Genomic DNA, 20,087 nt, shown 5'->3' on the forward strand with positions numbered 1-20,087 from the left:
AAGCTAATATTACTGACCTTTTATTGAGGGTTTAGGATATGCCAGACACTGGGCATTTGTGAATTACCCTTACAAAAACCCAAACAGTTCCTATTATCAACAACAAAATCACTTTACAAAAGAGCAAATTGAGGCTAAGAAATTGACCCAAGGACACCCAAATACAAAGTGACCACAATAAGGCTCAATCCTATTCTGTCTGCTTCAGAGACAATACACGTCAGGAATAGAATAATTCGGTTATTCTATTAGTGGAACTGGATCTTTCTTGGGTCGTACTCAAATAAGAAGTTGAGCAATGACTTCTGGGTCCCACAGATACATAATCTGGACTTCCTGGGCCCATTCTTTTGTCTCTAGTTTATTTGGTGTTCCCTCTCCCTCAGGCAATCGCTCTCTGTTCCCACCCCTTCCTTTAAGAGCAATGGGAAGAGAAGCACTGTGCCCCCAGCAAGTGCCTTTCCTGGAAAATATAGAATGTGAGCCTGATGAGGCTGGAGAGATGAATGAGGAGCCGTGCAAGACGAAGTGGGAGCCAACTGCAGAGGGGTGTGTGTTTGTGTATGTGTGTGACGGTAGCCAGAGAGTGTCTGGGGAGGAGCAAGCTAAAGGGAAAGGAACAACATCCTGGCTAAGTGGCGCCCTAGGCGAAAGATGTAAAAGCTCTGTGGGCACAGGAGGTTGTTTCAGATTCTCTCTCACCAAAATCAAGACATAGATGTGACAGCACCCTCTGTCACATTCCACACGGCATCTTGTACATACGACTCACTTCTGAGTTCAACAAAGAAGGGCACATGGAGAGGCCCCTCTAGGATGGGAGACCAAGCTGAGCATATTTTATTCAACTCAATGCATGTCTAAGGGCTCATTGCATGCAAAGATCAGCACTTGGCCGAGAACAGAGTCACCTTACCTACCACAAAGGCAAAGCAACTGTAGGCGCTGTTTAAATCCTTCAGGACAAAGAACCAAAGTAAGCCTTAAAGACAACGCTTTATCTGGATATAACTACTGGGCTGTGAGAATATTTGAACATTTGAAAGACTTGGTATTGTAGCCATGAAGTCTTGGTATTCTAGTCTTGGGTCTTCAATATTTATATTTTTCTACATTTTAGACTATGAGGAAATACGTAACACAGTCTCAATCCCAGAGGAGACTTTGTAAGTCTATAAACAGCGTGTGAATTCACTTATTAAGGATATCTTCCTTGCACCCAAGGTGGAATGTCAAAGACAACGTGACCAAATGACAACCCCAATCCTGGGCCTCTTGACAAGTAAAGCCATGTTTTTGACACTGTTTCAAAAAAATGAGGGCTTTCCTCTTTCTCACCTTTCCTAAGGCGCTGGCCAAGTTGGTGCCAAACTGCCATATAACTTCACTCTCTGAAATCCAAATGGCACGTGTGAGTACCCACAGTATGCCAGATTATCAGTAAGGTGATAACACTTGTATATTATACCTGCTTGGCACCATTTGAATGAGGTTCTCGGGCTGCCTAAGGTTTCACTTCCTGTTACTTGCACCTGCACTAATTTCAGAAGCAAATTAAAAACCCAACAAAACCGTATTTTAGGACCTTATTCAAAAGCAAACAGACAAAACCAAAGCAAGTCAACACAAACCCCAACACCAACAATAAGGTAATTAACCTGATATTCCAAAGTTCATGTCATATATATGAGGAAAGCCCCCTTCAGTTTTTTAGTAATCTTTGCAAAGTTCTTCATCTGTTATCTACTTTGGCTACTTCATGTGACTTTTAACCAATAAAGATAGAATAGTAATAATCAGAAGAGCTAACATATATAAAGTTCCTATATTTACCAGGCACCCCGTGTCACATTCCACATGGATTATCTCATTTAATCCACAGAACAAATTGAGGAGGTAAGTTATATTATTACGTCCTTTTAAACACATACAAACATACACACACATTTATGGAAGATCAAGGTGAATCAGAAAGGTTAACAGGCTTTGAGTCATCCAACAAGTGTTAAAAGTCTCTTTCAACCAAAGTTGGCCGACCTTGAGTCGCTGCCGTAACTACCACGTTGCAGTGTGACTGACACACATGACCACATTGGATGAGGATTTGGTTACACCCTTGGCCAGTGTTGCAGGCTGACATTAGCAACACTCTTTATGCCTGGAGTTAAATGGCAATTACAGAGTTTTCGTAAACATTATTTGTAAGAGGGAATTTATATTTCAATGAACGGGCAAACAATCATTTTGGGGAAGTTATTTCCACGCCATTTTTGGAGAATGGAAATTGAAAAGAGGAAGGAAAGAAATCAAATCATTATAGGCAGTGGCTCAAACACCTGTAATTCCAGCACTTTGGGAGGCTAAGACGGGTGGATCATGAGGTCAGGAGTTCAAGACCAGTCTGGCCAACATGGTGAAACCCCGTCTCTGCTAAAAATACAAAAAATTAGCTGGGTGTGGTGGCATGCGCCTGTATTCCCAGCTACTCAAGAGGCTGAGACAGGAGAATTGCTTAAACCCAGGAGGTAGAGGTTGCAGTGAGCCAAGGTCACGCCACTGCACTCAGCCTGGGTGACAGAGAGAGACTCTGCCTCAAAAACAAAAAAAAACAATAAAACAAAAATTAGCAGGGCATGGTGGTAAGCACCTATAATCTCAGAGGCAGGAGAATCGCTTGAACCTGGGAGGTGAAAGTTGCAGTGAGCTGAGATAGTGCCACCGCACTCCAGCCTGGGCAACAGAGTGAGACTTTGTTTCAAAAAAAAAAGAAAAACAAAAAAAAGAAAAAAGAAAGAAATCAAATCATCCACTGAGGAGTTAGGGGCTATTCAGATACCAATGTCTTCTGTCAATCTGTCCAGAGTGGAGTGTTAGGGGTTAAAAATGATGAAAAATGATGGCTTCATGGGCTTTAGACTACCAGGCTGCATTAACCCATGGGCAGGCCTTCTATAGGGATGCCAGGCACACGGTAGCAGGAAGGCAGCATTCCCCATCGGTACCTTTGAAATAGGACCTTATTGTTAGGATATTTTATTTTGGTTGTTAACCAATTCGTTGTGTAAAACTTGTTGAGTAAGAGACAGTCTCTGCTAAATACACATATTTGGTGGCAGTGACAGGGGGAGCTAAACAGACTCTTAATAAGAAATTCAAATCAAGAATTACTCAAGACGACACCTGCCTTCTGGCCTAATGGAAAAATCAATCTGTCAGGTCTTAATTAAGTGCTCAGGCTAGAAAGGAAAAGCGGCTGCTTCTACTTGGTCTAGTACGTAGTATATTTTCAGTAGTCAAAATGTAACTAAAAGCCGTATCTGTTGCAGAAATGGTAACTATATATAAAGATGGCTCATTTGATCCTGGGTGGCCATCTATTTAATAAATAAAAGGTTGAAGCAGATGAATCTCATAAGCTTGTTGACAAAGATCTCTGTGCACAATAATGTTGGGTTTGGATGTTTAAATGATGTTTGTGTTAGAATGCCTAACTGAAGATGTCCAAAAATAAGGCAGGGGGTGGTGCTGGGTGATCAAGAAGCAACGCTTTCTGCCCGAGGAGTCATTTGAGGTGGATAAAGGAACAAATGAGAGATGAACAAATGAGGAATAAATAAATCAACGAGTGAGTGAGTCAATAAATGAACACAGATCCACGTGTTACTTCCACGACAGCCAATGAAACAACCTAATTCTCCACTGTTTTGTATAATCCCCAAAAAGTGCACAGGTACACAGACATGCACGCCTCTCACTGACCACAATGAAGGTAGTTAAAGATTCTGCCCAAGCCGCTCCACACACACTCAGCACAGATGTGGCTGAGTGTGTGTCTCACGGGGGGTTATGATAACGGTAGGGAGTGACAGTTGGCAAATGTGAGGTCCCTCTTCCCAACCTGCAAAGCAGCCCAGCCAGTTTATTCTCCAACTGCCCTGACAGAGGTGGGGAAATAGAGACATTGAAAATGGTGAGTGGATTACAAGTTAATAACTGGTTTGCAAATGGTGAGCTGTCCTGAGCCGCGTTCTCGTTCCCTGAGGAACGCAACACCAGACACCTTGCCAGGGAAAAATAATACAGACAGACTACGTAAACACATTCAAATACCAAACCTGACTATAAAACCCTTGTGTAGTCTAACGTTTGACCCAACTAAAGTATCATTTCCAGTCCCTGTAGTGTGAAAATTAAGGTTGTTGTGAAAAGGCAATTCAACAGGCAATCTGGAAAATAGATAGGAATGCTCTGATCTTCAAAACCTATGACTGTAAGGGAGAGAACCCCAACAGGGGATCAGTCATTTTTCCTTCCTTCAACTTATTTTTCCTTCCTTTCCTTATTATGTACCACACCCATGGGTGGGGAAGTCAATGCTGTTCTCTCGAGAAAAAGCACTGTGCTCTCCATTGATTCTGAAAGAGCATCCTCCTGAAGGCGGTGGGCTGACACCAGTGCTCACCTGATCTGGTCATCTTCAGCTTCAAAAGGCCACAGGGACATGAGAAGTCTCTCCTCGATCCTGGCCCCTGGGTGCTCCTAATAAATTCATCATACTCCATCCCCTAAAAAACACACACGCCTCTTCTCCCTCGGCTCTCCCTTACCTCACAAAGCACCCCAACAAAATTCACAGGCCCTCCAAACTGCTGCACGCCATTGTGTCAGGGGGAGCTATTGTGCTGGAAAGAAGAGGATAGGAGAAAAGAGACTGACAGGCAAACAACGTGGGGAAAGTGGGAACGAAGCAAGAAAGCATGGGAGACAAGTTTTTTAAGCTTCCCCACTTCCATCTTCAAACATTCTAAAGAAAAAGTGGACTGTCAATACATTGTTCCCATGAAACACAACTTCAGGTAACAGAAACAATTCTCATTATTAATAAACCGCCACCAAGAATCAAGTGCTTACCATGAGCCAACACTCATGGGGCTTTGCACACATTTGCTCATTGATGCCTCCCATCAATCCTAACATCAGAGTCCATCACTGCCACCAAGATAAACTGAAATGCAGAGACTCAGTCATTTGCTCAGGATGCCAAAGCTGCTAAGTGGCAGACAATCAGTGCATATTACAGGAAAGAATGCAAGCTACCTAGTCTAAGGTGAAACATTCCAGAATGATCTAATTACGTTAAGATTCTAAAATCTGGTACTACCGAAAAACCCACTCTTGACTTCAAACCAGTTGGACTTAAACCACCGTCAGGGAAGCTCATTTCAGCTTCATCAGTGAGGGAGCCCCAACTGTCCAATGCAGCCACACCACACGTCCATAAAATGACTTTTGCATTCTGAAAGCTTGAGTCAACCAAATCTCTACTTGATGGGGCCTGATTAGCTTGCAATTCCTGAAAGCTGAAACAAACAGTGCACTTCCAGAAAGAATCTCCTTATTTAACAACTAACACTTTGGGATAAAAGGAAGAAAAGAGTGGAAGTTTTTTCCTGAGGCTGCCTTCAGGTTGTAGGCCCCGCGGGCTCTTCCAGAACAAAGCAGGTGACAGTGAAGGGCAGGTGACAATAAAGAAGGGCAGGGAAGGTGACTGGGATGGAAGATACAATCAAAGTGGTAAAATTGGGGAAAGGGCTATAGAAGAAAAGAAAGAAAATGAAAGGAAGAGGAAGGAAGGAAGGGAGGAGAGGGCAGAGGAGGGGAGAGGAGGGACGGGGAGGGGATTGGAGGGAAAAGGAGGGGAAGGGAGAGAAGGAAAGCGGAGGGGAGATAAAGAAAAGAAAGAAAGGAAGGGAAGGAAGGGGAGGGAGGGAAGGAGGGAAGGAGGGAGGGAGGAAGGAAGGAAGGAAAGAAGGAAGGAAGGAAGGAAGGAAGGAAGGAAGGAAGGAAGGAAGGAAGGAAGGAAGGAAGGAAAGAAACATGAGCAGGATTCGCCTCCTTCATGGGACCTTGCAGAAGGCCTGCAGAGAATACCGTCCTGGAAATGGCAAAGATGTTGCACTCAATGCATATCCAGGAGACGGTATGTGCTTCCTGAGGAATTTGCAACCCAATCTGGATTAGCAATAGAGCACACTGAGATGGATGAGTGCATGCTGTACAGGAGGGCCTTGGACTTCTATGCCTGTCCCAACCCAGGCCACCTGTTCTACAGAGGAAGAGACCTTGGTGCAGAGAAGCAAAGCCCTTCAAGACAGTTTCTGAATCTCAGGCAGAGCTGGTGTCATGGACGCATGATCTCTGTAGTCCCACAGGGCCTAACGTTCAGAAAAGCCCCAAGCTCAGAAGAATCCCACCCACCCTTGGTTTAATGCTCTGTTTGAAATACTTACTACTTTTTAAATAGGGACCACAGATTTTAATTTTTCAATGAGCCAGCAGATTATACAGCTGGTCTTCTCCTTTTTGTTTGTTCTCTGAATTTTCTTTTTTATTTTATTTTTTCTAAGACAGTCCTGCTCTGTCACCCAGGCTGGAGTGAAGTGGCACAATCTTAGCTCACTGCAACCTCTGCCTCCTGGGTTCAAGCAATTTTCCTGCCTCAGTCTCCTGAGTAGCTAGGATTACAGGCATGAGCCACCACACCAAGCTAATTTTTGTATTTTTGGTAGAGACAGGGTTTCGCCATGTTGGCCAGACTGGTCTTGAACTTCTGACCTCAGGTGATCCACCTGCCTCAGCCTCCCAAAGTGTTAGGATTACAGGCTTGAGCCACTGTGACCAGCCTATTCTGTGAATTTTCAAATGCCTCATAAGACTTGGATTTTGACACTACATTTTTACAGACAACTTGTTTCATGGGCTTTTACACTCTATGAAACCTGGTTGTCCTAGATTCTCAAAAATTTATATTTAATGCAGAGAACAGCATTTTTTTTCACTTCATCCCTAATACATGCTCCAAGCTGCAAACCAAAGTGTGTTAAGTATGACTATCAGAGCTCAAGAAAAAGAAAGACACAGATGTCACTAATGGGCTGAATGGGGCTATGAAGGGACAGGATGCATTTTTAACCTCAAGGAGCTGTGAGTCTGAATTACTTAAGAAAAAGCAGTTCCAGATCCCAAATATGCACATGTGTACACGACTGCACACATACACATAACACACATATCCACAGAAAACACGTCAACTCCACAGGTCCATTATGTCCTTATTCTTATCCCATGTAAGTTACAAATGCAGAGACCATTTGGTCCTTCTAGTGCTGCCCTCAAAGAAAGAAAGAAAGCCAAGTATAAATGCATATAATAGAAGAGCAAATAGTTATAGATAGTCATATAGAAGACAGTTGTATTATAGTGGAAAATACTTTTTTTTTTTTTTGAGACTTTGAGATGAAGTTTTGCTCTTGTTGCCCAGGCTGGAGCACAATGGTGTGATCTCGGCTCACTGCAACCTCCACCTCCCGGGTTCAAGTGATTCTCTTGCCTCAGCCTCCTGAGTAGCTGGGTTTACAGGCATGGGCCACCACACCTGGCGAGTTTTGTATTTTTAGTAGAGACGGGGTTTCTCCATGTTGGTCAGGCTGGTCTCGAACTCCCAACCTCAAATAATATACCTGTCTCGGCCTCCCAAAGTGCTGGGATTATAGGTGTGAGCCACCGTGCTTGGCAGAAAATACTCTGATACAGAGTGAAAGAGCAGCATGTGACAAAACAGTATATGGAATACGATCTATATAGTTTATATTTTTTAATATGAATTGCATATTCATATATATATACACACACACACACACACACACATACAGAGAGAGATACACTCACATATATGTGCCAATGTAGACATCCACATTCATAAGTTATTTAAATATAGTTATGGATATCATTATGATCCCAATGGCTATCTGACTCAGTGAAAATCAGTCTCCAGTTTCAACCCCATTCTCCTCATGGACAAAGGCGTGGCTCAGCTCTGATCATCCCTTAGGTCTTCTGGAGCTCTGACAGGTCCCTACCTGAGGGGTCAGGGCAGTGTACGAAGTTCTTCCATTGATACTCCAAGTCTCAAAAGCACAGTGACCCCCACTGCCTCCTCATTCTGACAGGAAGCTTTAGTGCTCACTTGGCCTGAGTAAAGGGAAAGAAACACTTTGTTTCTTGTTTTCTTTTTTTTGAGATAAGGCTATGGATAATGGTTGTGGATATCATACAATCTAGGAATATTGTTAAAGCATTTTTTTCTGAGTTATTCATTTTAATACTCTCCCCAGTACAAGGGTGAAGGATACTTGGACACAAAACAATGCCAGTTCAAGTTCAAGGGAAGCGTTCCATCCTCTTTCAGCCTCCACTCAGCTCCCTGACACACGGTGCATGGTCCGGCTCCCTGGGATTTTCCCATTCGGAAAGGGAAGCCGTTCACTGAGCCAGCCTCTGTGACCACCCATGATCGGAATTACCCACAGGTGTTCGAAAATACAGAGGGATCCAGCATAATTAAGAGCATTAAGCAATCATCTCAGCCCAAGGAGGCAGTTGAAGAAAAGAACAGAGTTTGGGCAACACTTGGGGAAATAAATTCCACAGCCTTTCACCAAGTTGAAATCTTGGCTTTGGACACACATAAAAATGAGCCTGGCCCAATCTTAGCTCCCAGTGGACATCTGCCAGATCACAAGATTTGACCCAATTGGCCTGCCTTACCATAGAGAAGGCCACTGCTGGAGCAGCAGATGGTACTTGCTGGTAAGAGCCAACATGGACGGACAGGGCTGTGGCAGGGAAATGGCAGAGCACAGCTGGCCCCAGCCTGGGTAGGAGGCTTTGCTTTGAAGAGAATTATTTTTGTAATGTATTTTTTAAAAATAACATCAATCTGATTTCCTTGTCTTGTAGACTTCAATCACTTTTCACATCCCACAAAACATTGCTAATTATTCTTTTATTTTCTCTCTTGTCACTAGGTACTGTCGATAGTAGTAAAACAACTGCTGAACTCTATCCACAGAGAAATGTCTGTTACGGAGAAATGTGTTAGAAACGCTTTGTTGACAAGGAAGGTAGGATCAGTGTTTTCCTCTAAGGTTTTAGTAACCCAAGAAAAGCTAAGTTACAAGTATTACTTCTCTTTAAGTAAACCATTACTAAGTATGATCTTATTTGATATGAAAAACTCAATAAAAAAAAAAATTAAAACTGCTGTCTAATGGGTGATACCAACTCTAACAGTCCCTGGCTAACACAGACCAGTCATTTAAAAAGAGCATTATCCAAACATTCCCCCTTTGTTATCATTTTCCCCATTCTTCAGGGACACACTATCTACCTTTACACTTGTTTTGTTTAACATCTCTGGTCATTTATGGTATTTACTGAGTATCTGATGATATTCTTAATAAAATGTCAGTACAAATAACCAAGTTGTCTAGTAGGAAAAAAAAAAATGAAGTTTTTCCAATCTTCCCTGGCTGGTCAAGGTAAACATTTCTAGATGGCCCACGTCAGTTAGCCAGGCTGACAAAAATGTCCTTTTTTCTTTCCTCGTAAATGACAAAAGATGATCATTTTGCTCAGCAATGAGCCTGACTAAATTGAAACTCTGTACATCAGAATTAAATATGTTCTATCTACTCAAAATGAACAGTGTATTATTTATCACTAATACTTAATGACAAAAAAACTGATAACTTTCTCCGATTATGCCACTGATTTCATCTTGTCTCGCATCATCGATTCTTTTGGTCATTAGCATAATCACAGAGCATCAACTCTGGCTTATGCAGCAAGTTTGATAACAGAGATGAAAGTAGACACACACTATTTTAAAAACATGTTCCGATTTTCATCTAAGTATATCTTTATTTATATGGCTTTCTTACCATAAAGATGCCAGTCCTTTAAAATATGCAGAAATCACTTTCTACACTGAAGAACAAGGTGCTATATCATAACAAGGATACAGAAGTATAAAGCGCCTGTTAATTAAACATCGCTTTTTAACTCGCTACCCTGCATATGTAACTGTTAAGTTCTAAGCCAAGTCTTTAAATAAGAAAGAGAAAATGGCTAGGCTCCTTCAAATGAATGCTTTGCCTGTTTTTTTCCTTAATGTAAGAGATCAGCCACTTGATAGATTATTTTTTTAATCAAATTCGCTGATAAATGGTTGAGGTTTTTAAGGTTTTTTGCCCCCAAAGCACAGGCAAATGAGCAAATTATGAAGTTTCAGTCAAGACTGATGGTTTCTTATGAATCTGAAATTTTTAATGTACAGAATGCTGCTGGGTTTTAAGGTCAAATGTAAAGAACTCGTCTTGAATTAATATCCAGTATATCAAAACATTCACATGGAAAATGAATAAGCTACAGCTACATGTATCCACGTGGATGAATTTTACTAATTGTTGATTTTTTTATTTTTTTAAAAAAGCAAGTTACTGAAGAACATGTATACTAGGATGTTTTCAGACTAAACCTTGGACATGCAAAACAAAATCCTGTATTTTGAAGAATCCTGTACATGCATATATATTAAACATATAAAGAACTACACAAGATGAAAACCACCCAGCTGCAAACAGTGGTGAAGTAACCGCTAGGAAAGAAGGAAAGAGGTGAGATGAGGATGGGATATTCCAGGAGCCTCTCCTACCTGAACCAGCAGCATCTTCTTTCTTAAGCTGGGCTACAGGTACATGGGTGCTCACTGATTTATTCTTTGTTCCTTTTTTGTGCCTTACATATTTCACAAAGAAAATGGAAATATATAAGCACACAGTTTTAAGATAAATCACTTTGTAAATATCAGCCTGATTTCTTTCCTTAAAAAGGAAAGTTGAGTTGTTCTCAACTCACAGATCAAAGTGCTTGAGGCCAAGGCATCACACTCTATTCAACAATTCTGCGACTGGTGACAAATACTGAAACCCAACAACCCAATATAAAATCCATTCCCAACGTTTTCAAAAGTTCTTTAGGATTATATGTAAAGAATTCATTAACCTTAGGAGACTGCTCTAGGAAAGTCACCTCTAACAAAGAGATACTCTGTAGTTAGTAAAAATGACTGACCTGCTTCTTAAGCAAAACAAAACAAAATTAAACACAGAAATGAAATTTCTCTCAAGTATCTTTCTGAGCTGACATGAATACACACACAAGGAAAAATATGCAAGAAGCATACATTGTGTGTGATTTCAGGACAAAAAGGTATCAGAAAAGGGGAACTTTTGCCAGGCGGAGAGTCCCTCCACCCCTACCCCCACCGCATCCTCATCCCAGAATATTTAAACCTGCAGTTGCCATAAGGACAGCAAGACAAAAAAGGGAGAAGCACCCCCAGTCAGCGGCAAGGAGGAGAACTTGCTTCTACAAGTATAAGAATTTGTTGTAAGCTTACCAAAGTTACGGCTGTACGTTTACTATCAACAGGCATCACACTACAACAAAAGCCATTATTTAGAAAATAAGATGAACACATTGAAGCAGCTGAACCCTTCTTAAACCTAGAGAAGGCACGCAAAACAACAGCGGGTCTGCAACAACATGCCTGATGGAGAGCATAAAGGAAGACAGGGGACTGAATGATTTTTCTATTTTAACAGACCATTTTCTCCAAGATTATTTAAAGTTGCATATGGACAGCGATGCTATCTGAAGCTGCCCCACCCCTCCTTCCCAAGGCTCAACTAGCTTCCTTCCAAATAATTAAATGGGGCAAACTTTCTATTAGAAAATGTCTATCATATATCACTAAAAAAAGGTCTATCATTGATTCCCTAATGAAATATCAGTTAATTACTTAACCTTTCTTAATGAAATGATTAACATCGTTTCAACAAACAAGGCAGAATGACTTCACATAAAGCTGTAGATTACCAGTGACAGTGGTAACTGTATGTCCCCAACCATTGTGCCGTCTATTCTTTCAATTAGCTCCATGTTTCATCTTTTATAGAAATTCTTCGTGCAGTGGTAGAGACACTCTACTTTTAAAATTTGGTCCGTGAGACTGTTATTTAAGTGCATCGGGGTCACAACAGAAATGTTACAAGTTTTTATTAGAGGAATATCCCCAATGCCACCTAAACCTACAGACAAAGCAAACTGTGAAGTTCTAAACATAAAAACAATTGCCAACTTTTTGGGAGCTGTTAAAATGAAGCCACACCCAAAGTCAAAGTGGAAATTAAGAATTAGGTGTGGGCATTTTGGACACGTTATTACTGGGTAACTTCAAAAGGCACATTATTAATACAGATGAAAAAATGTCTGAACAACTTTTATTTAAATAACTCTTTTGATCTTACTGGTTAGATCTTTAGTTGAAGCCCTGAATATTTAAACAAGCCTCTTTCCCATTTTATCTTCCTTTATTTCATAATCTTGTAGGATGCCTTCTTCTTAGGATTTTGGTTTCTTTATTTGTACGGCATTGTTGGTTAGGGTATTTCCATCAATATTTGTGCATGCCCCATCACATACAATAGAGAATTTCCCAAGATGCTTGGGAAAACGAAAATACTTCTGCCAGCAGGGTTAATCTAAAGAGCAAACAGTTACGATTTTTAAAATTAAGATGGAATACTCAGAAAAAAAATTCTAGAGAGCCATCTGACACTAATTGGTAGCTACAGCATGACAACACCCATTGGGAAACATGGATGCAGACAAGACAAAATTCAGAAGGAAATTATCTAATATTGACATTTGGTAAAAACTACTGATGTTCCAGGTTATTCCTGCTAATTTGTTGAATTGTAAGGCTCTTGTTCTGCCTCTGTTTCTCTAAGTCTCTAATGTTTCTTTTTGTGCATGACTCTGAAAAAGGAGCCCCATTTTCCTCTCTTAGGTTTTACAATGGCCAACCAATTCGATTAAACCTTTAAGAAGGGGCTGCAGGCTTTCCTCCAACTCTGATAATTGACAGCTCCAGTTTTCCCACTTTGGTGGGCGTCAGAACTATGTGGGGTGCTTTTTAAAAATGCAGACACTGGCCCTACCCCAGATATGGCACATCTAGGAGTCATGCAACTGTGTCTGTGTTGGGAACAACAGCTCTGCTGTGATTCCAATACTTGTGCTTCGTTTAAAACCACCGTTTTTCCTTCGTAATCAAAATACATTAAAAATAACACAGGATGGGCCTGAAGGTAAAATCAAAGAAATAATCAGTAAAATCCAAGTGAAGATAGAGATTTCAGTTCCAGAAATTTAGCAGAATAAATCACTTGATTCACGGGTCTCTACTATGCATCAGAATTATCAAGGGAAGTTTGTTATAAATGTACGTTACCATGTCAGCAAAAATTCTGACTCAAGGACCTGTATTTTAATGACCTACACACATACATACACACACACACACACACACACACACAGAGAGAGAGAGAGAGATAGAAAGAGAGAGAGAGAGAGAGAGAGAGAGAGAGAGAGAGGGATGGAGGTGAGCAGGGGACCTCACTTTGAACCAGGCTGAATTAGGACCAACTGCAACCTCCTTCCACTTCAGACATGCGCATCCACCTCCATCTCTGTGCTCACCCCCAGGAGGGGAAGCCACCAGTGCCGCTGGCTGGGAATCATCCATCAGGAGATAGGCACCAGGGTGGGAGAAACTCGAGCAAAACTCACATCACACCCTCCCCCACAAAGGCTGCAGTCACTGTCCTGAGAGCACCAAGAACATCTTTTAAACATGTGAGTAATAACAAAACCCTGTATCATTAGATCCCTAGGCTCAAAGAATATATGTTAAAATATTACCCCTAATTCAAAAGAAGGGAGCTTGGAGCATTATGACTCAATTGCACAGCTGGGAGGGGGAAAGGACACCTCGGAAATTCAGTTTGATGCGAGAAATATTCTACAACGTCCTAATAAAGTGAATCACAAAATTAGCTAAAATCAAAGCATCTTGCAAAATGTGGATGTCCACCTGAACTACGAGTAATAAATACATGTCCAAACATAAAACTCAGGAGAAAATCTTTGTCCTATCCTAAGCAAATCTATTCTACTGAACATAAACAGGTCCCAGTAATCCCACATTCAGATCCATGTTTCCCTCAGTAAATTGTCCTATAACATGCTAGCCTCTGATAACTTCAAACTGTTGAAATCAAACAGAACATGAGCTTTCTATGCAATAATCCCATTTCAGCTATTTATCTGAATTAGCAGCAGTTTGAGGAAATATAGCCATCACAACATGATTCTGAGTATAGAGCAGTAAATAGTAAACAGAACACTGGAACACAATTGTGTATGTATTCATATTCCTTCTTAAAAAAACACTATTTTATTAAAAATGTGATTTGGAAGGAATGTGCAATTAGCTTTGCACAGGCACTGCTGAGATGTTCCCGAACACAGCAGACATATGTAAATATTTCGTGATATCAGTTCCATTTGAGTAGACCTGTCAAGATATTTACAGGGCTTGACAGTACTTCTGTCTTTAATTAAATTTTTGCCCAGATACTTTAATATAATTTAAATAGATTATTAGTTGTCAGAATCTAATATAAATTTTGTTTATGATTTAGTTACTTTAAGTACTCAGATGGAAGGAACTAATTTAACCCTACAACTGAGCAGCTTTAAGCACCAAGGCCAAACCACTAAAAAGCTCCCATTGCCCTTTGCACTCTCCCAATAATCTTAAATTATTATAACTGAATTGTAAATTTCATGGCACTAAACTGAGCCCCCCCCCCCCCTTTTCAAATAAAACAGCTTGGGGAGGGTCATAAGGAAACATCCATTTACACCTGTTCAGGTACCAGGTTCTTCCTTTTAGGCAGCTGGTTCTCTCAGCAGATAGCTAGGTAGGAAACATTTTTTTCTCACTCTAAGTCCCATAAAATAACTACCGAACAAACACCTGTTGTGTACAAGGCAGGGAATGTATTAAAAACTGGCATCGGGGCTTGCAAAAAGAAACACAAGCCTTGCAGAGACATCCACAAGCCAATCTGGTCAATAGATTTCACGACTGGGTAAAACAACAGTGAGAAGAACATAGCTTCTGGCACCATCTTCTTGTGAATGGAGCTGACTTCTAAACAAGGCTTGAAAAATGCCTTAGCACAAACTGACTGTAATTAATAAGAATAATTTATTACAGAAACAAAGAACACTGTCTAATTGTCTTTCCCGACTGCCATGCACTTTCCCCCACTGTACTTCCTCCTTGCAGAATACCAGCCTCGTAGCCCTAATTGCAAGAACATTATCCATGGGATGCAAAACTAAAACACTTCTAGAAATCAAACATTCCTTACAACATTTATTTTTAGGTTGGCAATACAAGCCAAATCTGCTTAATTTCCATTAAGCACATGGTCACATGCACATTGAAATAAACTACAAACGTCCCAGGGGGAAAAAAAAAAACTATTATGCAGAAGATATAACCCAAATTTCACCAGGTTTGCCCTTGTTTCATGAACTTGTCTCATCTCATGGCCTGCTGGTATTCCAGCTATTGATGCCTTTAACCTTAATTCATCCAAGTAATGCAGAAGAGAAATATGTTGAAAAATCAGTTTGAGATGCTTCCCTGTATAGCATATTGTATAGTAAAGTGGTCTACAGAGTAGAGTAACAAATCACAAGAAAGATCATTCAGAAAACGCATGTGCCCAAGTGCAAACTAACTTGGCTTGCTGGCTTGTCTCACAAACTCAATGTTTGATCACCTGGTGGGACTAACTACCATCAACTTGAAAAAAAAAAATCCCCTGCAAATAATAAAAGTGTATGTTGGCTCAGGTATAAAGTTCACCTGTCTATTCAGCAGATGCCTTTCTTAAAGTTGTCTTCTTTAGAAAACAAACCTCTACCTGCTTGACAGCTTCATATACTCTAGATTCAAAAAAACAGATTTAAAAAGGAAAAAAAGGCCAATATTGCTGGTACAGCAAAAATGACATTTACTATGACTGAAATCTAGAAAAGAAGTGTGACATCTAACAGGATAAGGAGGAAAGGAAAAGCCCTTAGCAACAACAACAACAAAAAAAATTAAAAAACAAAACAAATATACCACCTGTGTAAATCTAACCATGCTCTGGAAACCCTTTCTCAGTCCTGGAGAAACAGCTCATACTGAATGCCTTGAAGTTGCAATTAAATTGTAGTAATTTAAGATTATCGGAGAGCAAAGGGCAGTGGGAGCTCTTTGGAGGGTTCTCCTCCCCACTTAATGCTCTTCAGTCAGGGGTTAAATGAGTTTCTTTAACGTAAGTACCTTAAAGTAACTGAATCATAAACAAAATTTATACTATTTTCTGACAGCCTGCAATCTACTTAAGTTTTATTAATGTCTATCTAAAATTATTTTTAAAGGACAAAATTCTTGCTATACCCTTTAAATATTCTTGGCATTCCTACTGAAATGTGATAGGTTCTATAACACCTAACCTTGTCTAAATATACATACTTTTTGAGATGTGGAATCTTAGAAGATAGCGTTTCAAAATTGAGTTTGAGTCATAAGTAAAACATGAAAACCAAATAAATATGCACAATAAGATTGGCTGCAAAGAGGAAGCTGGGTTCAAAAGAAGTTGTCACATCTGCTATATTCCTTCTCTTTCTTAATTTTGGCATTGGACTTGCTGTGATATAAATATATTTGAAAAATATCACAATTCTTCTGTTAATTTAAACAACTGCTGAAAACAGACATACCCTTCGACAGAACCTAAGATGCAAATTTACAAGGCCAGGGGTATAGTCTTAGAAAAACTCAGTAACAGCAAACCATGCCTAGGCTCAATACTAACTCAGTTAACTGTTGCTATTGTACATACAAATGATTTAACTAGAAAATATTTATAGCTTTTTCAAAACATTACATACTGCAGAAAATTGCCTAATAGCATCCATGTGTATGTTAAACTCACATTGCTTAATTATACAATAAAGCTATATCCAGTAAAAACTAGACTTTGAAACATGTTGTGCACCATGGTTATGAAACTCTGGCTTATAAAAAATATATAAACTGCTTACTATGTGACCGACACTTGTTAATTAAAAATATAATCCTTAAATGACAAGTATTTTTATTCTTCTGTGTGTGTTTGCTTATCCTACTTCCTACTTTGTTCTACTTAATTTAAAATGACATTTAATTTGGGGATAGTTTAGCCCAGAAAAAAAAAAAAGAGTGTTACATAGTTTATACTCCAGGATTTAAATATAAACACAAAATCTTACAGACATCTCCAGTAATATAAACCCCTAGAGACAGTTAATTTGAATAGCTGATGTTTCTTTCATTATACTTTGATAAACCTGTGAAAACAAAATGCTACAGTAATTACTGTTACTACTCCCTTTAAAAATGTAAAGCAGTTAAATTTTCCTAGACAACAAGCAAGGACAAGTTACAGAGAACTTGAATAAAAGTAGCAACGTGGTCATGTTGAATGTCAATCTAAAAAAAGAGGTTATGTCTAATCTGGAGAGTGCTCTCTCTCGCCTTTTTAAATTCCAAGAGTGGGCTGACACAAAACTTCATCACCAGGGATTTTTTTTTTTTTTTTTTTTTTTTTTTTTTTTGAGCTTCACATCAGATTTAAACCTTCACATACAAAACCTTGGCTTCCCTGACAAGGCAGATCTTCTAAACTCGATGTGAGAAAACGTTATCTAACTCTAGTGTAGGAGTCTAATGTCGGTAAAAAGAATTCCACTGCACAGTTCTTGGTAGCAAGACAGCCTCTGGACGACTTAATATTCCTTTAATACATTTTTGGGTGGCATTCTCCTCATAAAGATGGATGCATTTAAAAAAAATAATTTGTTTAGCGACTCGGCATCCATAAGGAACTCAAATGCTGCCCATAGAGGGGCTGAGTATTTCCTTCCAAGTGAGCCTTCGCTTGCACAACAAAGATTAGCATTTGCAATGGTCCATTTCTGCATAAGTGAACATACAGCCTTGCTGCTTGATCGAATAGTCCAGGGTTCTCCGTGTAGCAGCTCCTGACAACCACCCAGCAGCAGTTCTGTTTGATCTCTCCTGCTTCCTTAATTTGGGTTGTCAAGGTTCAGCAGTTGGAGGCTGTTTACTTTACTTTTCCAAAAAAAAAAAAAATGATTTTTTTTTTCTCCCTCTCTCTCATACAATGACTAATCCAAAGTCTAAGGGGGGTGGGGGATGCAGCCAGTGGCAAGATGTTCAACCTTTTTTTTCTCCCTCTCTGCTGTGAGATTTTAGCTGACACCTTTTGAATGGTAACTAGTTGAGTTCCTTTTTTATATTTTTCTTGCTCTTTAATTGTGAGACGTTTCAAATAGACAGAGTGGGGAAAAAAAAATTTTCAAATTTCTGAAACTGTGAGCCCAGTTTTCTTTTCCTGGACCCAAAGGGATGGGTATTTCCACTTTGAGAATCAAAACTCCAGTGGAATTCTAAAAAAGATTTGATACACTTCTCTCTGGAACAGAAAAATAGCAGGAACTCCTCTGTCTCAATTATGTAGGCTATCCCTGGGTAGAAAACACCTGAAGTCTTACTATTTCTTTTCAAATTCTGGTTTACACATCTCCCTCCAAACTGATTCTCGCTGTGGAAAAACGGGGGTGGGGGAAAGGGGACGGAGTGGAAAAATTTTGCAGCGATTCTTCAATATATTTTCAGTAGTAGTAAAATTCCTTTAAATATCCTTGAGATCTTCTCAACTCAGCTATTGTCCAAGTCCTAAACCCTCAAGTCTACGTACGACCAGTGGTGAAGTGTAGTCGATTTGAATGTACAGACGCATTTCAAAGGGAATCCAGAATGCTTCTCCGGCATTCCTGTTTAAAGAGCAGTAACAAAAAGAAAATGCTAACTTGGAAAATACCTGTGAGCAGACATGAGCGCAATCCCAGCCCCTCAGAAGTGGACTGGAGAAAGTCAAATGCAACCAGATGAAATGTTTATATTAATTTCATTATTCTGCTCAAGCCTCACAGATGAGGGCTTGGGGGGTGGGGACGTAGGGAAGAGGAAGAAATAAGTTTCATTTTGGGTCTTTTGGTCCAGCAAAAAGAAAATGAATTAAGACAGAAGCATAGGATGAACCCAGACTAAATCAATACACTTTGTAATCAGCCCAGCAAGGGTATTTGGACACAATGACTTGGAAATAATTAATAGTTATAAGAGGGGAGTGGGGTGAGAAGGGGGGTGAGGATGTCACCATATTTTATCGGAGCACTTTACACTCCACGCTAAACTTTGATCTCCAGATTTTCGGATTTAGGAAAGAAAGAGAGAAAAAAAGGGGAAGGGGAAAGTCCAGTATTTCGAAGCACCTACCGGCCTGAGGATGGGCACATTCCTCGCTCCCGGTGCCTTATCGCTAGGCTCGCGCCGCCCCGGCTGGCTGTTTGGGGACGGAAAACCCACGGCGCTGCCCTGGGCTCTCCGGTGTCCCTGGCCCCCGCGCCCGCGGCCGCCTCGACTTACCCTCGGAGTCCGGGGAGGGAGTAGGAGCGCCGCCTTCACGCCCGCGGAGGAGGCGCCGGCAGCACCATGGTCCCCAGCGCCGCTGCCTCTGCCGCTGCCGCTGCCCCCGGCCCGCTCGCTCGCGGCGCGCTCTCTTCCTCTTGCAAACTTTCGGGTTCTGCTGTCGACAAGAAACCGGGGCGACCCTCAGCAAGTCTTCCCCGGGCAGGCTGGGGGCAACTGAAGGGGACGGGACGGGTGAGTAGGCCGAGGGGCCAGGACAGAGAGGGCAGCGGGCTCCGAGGACCCGCGAGTGCGCGTGGAGGGAAGAGAGGATGCGGCTCAGGGAATCCCTGCAAGGATCTTGAGACCGGGAAATCGGCCCGAGCCAAAGTCTCAGCACCTTCCCCAGGATCTCACAAAGTTGCAACAACAAAAAGGAGGGGGGAGGAATAGGGAGAAGGGGGTGGGATGGGGATACGATCGCGGGCGCAAGGTTTGAGTTACAACTGTTTATTTAGTCCTTATTCTCACAGGGGGCGGGAGCTGCGCGGGAACGGTGGGGGCTGCAGGCAGCGATTTCGAAGCAAACACTTGGGAGGGGGCATGCGACTTTGTTCCTGGGCGCGGAGCTCCCCGGCGCCCGCGTGTGTCACTGCCAGTCTCCCGGGACCAAGGCGGAGCTCACAACAGGTGGGGAGGGGGGCTCGTCCAGGGCCAAAAAGGAGAAGGAATC

The 20,087-nt window shown here is 41.1% G+C and overlaps 1 protein-coding gene across 4 annotated transcripts in view; it reads right to left on the minus strand.

The window, feature by feature from the left end:
• The window catches only part of FOXP1 (forkhead box P1), a 635,379-nt gene extending 615,936 nt beyond the window's left edge, over positions 1 to 19,443 (minus strand). For 2 of the 4 annotated variants that reach the window (XM_064361902.1, XM_064361903.1), the window contains exon 1: positions 19,373 to 19,443. The gene's annotated coding sequence lies outside the window, so the exon portion shown is untranslated. The remainder of the gene's footprint in view (positions 1 to 19,372) is intronic. The other 2 variants (XM_064361896.1, XM_064361897.1) reach the window with 1 other exon arrangement.
• Positions 19,444 to 20,087: the final 644 nt, after the last annotated feature.

This window comes from Aotus nancymaae, unplaced genomic scaffold, assembly GCF_030222135.1.
Source record: "Aotus nancymaae isolate 86718 unplaced genomic scaffold, 86718_ANA_hifiasm-v0.15.2.pri h1tg000046l, whole genome shotgun sequence".
Classification (NCBI taxonomy): Eukaryota; Metazoa; Chordata; class Mammalia; order Primates; family Aotidae; genus Aotus; species Aotus nancymaae.